Source organism: Synchiropus splendidus, unplaced genomic scaffold (assembly GCF_027744825.2).
Source record: "Synchiropus splendidus isolate RoL2022-P1 unplaced genomic scaffold, RoL_Sspl_1.0 HiC_scaffold_66, whole genome shotgun sequence".
Classification (NCBI taxonomy): domain Eukaryota; kingdom Metazoa; phylum Chordata; class Actinopteri; order Syngnathiformes; family Callionymidae; genus Synchiropus; species Synchiropus splendidus.
The window spans coordinates 37,501-40,000 of NW_026527100.1; positions in this window are offsets into that span (position 1 = coordinate 37,501).

Below are 2,500 nucleotides of genomic sequence, written 5' to 3' on the forward strand. Positions count from 1 at the left end.
TGCCCCCCCCTGACCCCCGGAGGTCCGAGAAGACCCGGTCCCTCCCGGGTCCATCCGGCCCCTCAGGCCCGGGGAGGGTCCCCGGAGCCGGGCAGGGGGTCCTGGGGCCGCCCCGGAGGCTCTCCGGGTCGGAGAACCAGAGTGACAAAATATTAGGTGCCGGAGCTGTGACAAAAAATTAGGCGCCCAAACCCTTTGAGTGACAAAAAATTAGGTCGCGCCAAAATTGTACCAAGTCGAGCCCCGGTGGGGTCGGGCTTATGTCTTCCAGGGGTTTCACTGGAGCTCAAGGGTGCGAATCACGGTGCTCTTTGCCCGGCCTGCCGCATGCCTCGGTCGGGCAGGCCAGGCGAGCGAGTGCCCCCCCTGACCCCCGGAGGTCCGAGAAGACCCGGTCCCTCCCGGGTCCAGCCGGTCCCTCAGGCCCGGGGAGGGTCTCCGGAGCCGGGCAGGAGGTCCTGGGGCCGCCCCGGAGGCTCTCTGGGTCGGAGAACCAGAGTGACAAAATATTAGGTGCCGGAGCTGTGACAAAAAATTAGGCGCCCAAACCCTTTGAGTGACAAAAAATTAGGTCGCGCGAAAATTGTACCAAGTCGAGCCCCGGTGGGGTCGGGCTTATGTCTTCCAGGGGTTTCACTGGAGCTCAAGGGTGCGAATCACGGTGCTCTTTGCCCGGCCAGCCGCAAGCCTCGGTCGGGCAGGCCAGGCGACCGAGTGCCCCTCCTGACCCCCGGAGGTCCGAGAAGACCCGGACCCTCCCGGGTCCAGCCGGTCCCTCAGGCCCGGGGAGGGTCCCCGGAGCCGGGCAGGGGGTCCTGGGGCGGTCCCGGAGGCTCTCTGGGTCGGAGACCCAGAGTGACAAAATATTAGGTGCCGGAGCTGTGACAAAAAATTAGGCGCCCAAACCCTTTGAGTGACAAAAAATTAGGTCGCCCGAAAATTGTACCAAGTCGAGCCCCGGTGGGGTCGGGCTTATGTCTTCCAGGGGTTTCACTGGGGCTCAAGGGTGCGAATCACGGTGCTCTTTGCCCGGCCTGCCGCACGCCTCGGTCGGGCAGGCCAGGCGACCGAGTGCCCCCCCCTGACCCCCGGAGGTCCGAGAAGACCCGGTCCCTCCCGGGTCCAGCCGGTCCCTCAGGCCCGGGGAGGGTCTCCGGAGCCGGGCAGGAGGTCCTGGGGCCGCCCCGGAGGCTCTCTGGGTCGGAGAACCAGAGTGACAAAATATTAGGTGCCGGAGCTGTGACAAAAAATTAGGCGCCCAAACCCTTTGAGTGACAAAAAATTAGGTCGCGCCAAAATTGTACCAAGTCGAGCCCCGGTGGGGTCGGGCTTATGTCTTCCAGGGGTTTCACTGGAGCTCAAGGGTGCGAATCACGGTGCTCTTTGCCCGGCCTGCCGCACGCCTCGGTCGGGCAGGCCAGGCGACCGAGTGCCCCCCCTGACCCCCGGAGGTCCGAGAAGACCCGGACCCTCCCGGGTCCAGCCGGCCCCCCAGGCCCGGGGAGGGTCCCCGGAGGCGGGCAGGAGATCCTGGGGCCGCCCCGGAGGCTCTCTGGGTCGGGGAACCAGAGTGACAAAATATTAGGTGCCGGAGCTGTGACAAAAAATTAGGCGCCCAAACCCTTTGAGTGACAAAAAATTAGGTCGCCCGAAAATTGTACCAAGTCGAGCCCCGGTGGGGTCGGGCTTATGTCTTCCAGGGGTTTCACTGGAGCTCAAGGGTGCGAATCACGGTGCTCTTTGCCCGGCCTGCCGCACGCCTCGGTCGGGCAGGCCAGGCGACCGAGTGCCCCCCCCCTGACCCCCGGAGGTCCGAGAAGACCCGGTCCCTCCCGGGTCCAGCCGGTCCCTCAGGCCCGGGGAGGGTCCCCGGAGCCGGGCAGGGGGTCCTGTGGCGGTCCCGGAGGCTCTCTGGGTCGGAGACCCAGAGTGACAAAATATTAGGTGCCGGAGCTGTGACAAAAAATTAGGCGCCCAAACCCTTTGAGTGACAAAAAATTAGGTCGCCCGAAAATTGTACCAAGTCGAGCCCCGGTGGGGTCGGGCTTATGTCTTCCAGGGGTTTCACTGGAGCTCAAGGGTGCGAATCACGGTGCTCTTTGCCCGGCCTGCCGCACGCCTCGGTCGGGCAGGCCAGGCGACCGAGTGCCCCCCCTGACCCCCGGAGGTCCGAGAAGACCCGGTCCCTCCCGGGTCCAGCCGGTCCCTCAGGCCCGAGGAGGGTCCCCGCAGCCGGGCAGGAGGTCCTGGGGCGGTCCCGGTGGCTCTCTGGGTCGGAGAACCAGAGTGACAAAATATTAGGTGCCGGAGCTGTGACAAAAAATTAGGCGCCCAAACCCTTTGAGTGACAAAAAATTAGGTCGCGCGAAAATTGTACCAAGTCGAGCCCCGGTGGGGTCGGGCTTATGTCTTCCAGGGGTTTCACTGGAGCTCAAGGGTGCGAATCACGGTGCTCTTTGCCCGGCCTGCCGCACGCCTCGGTCGGGCAGGCCAGGCGACC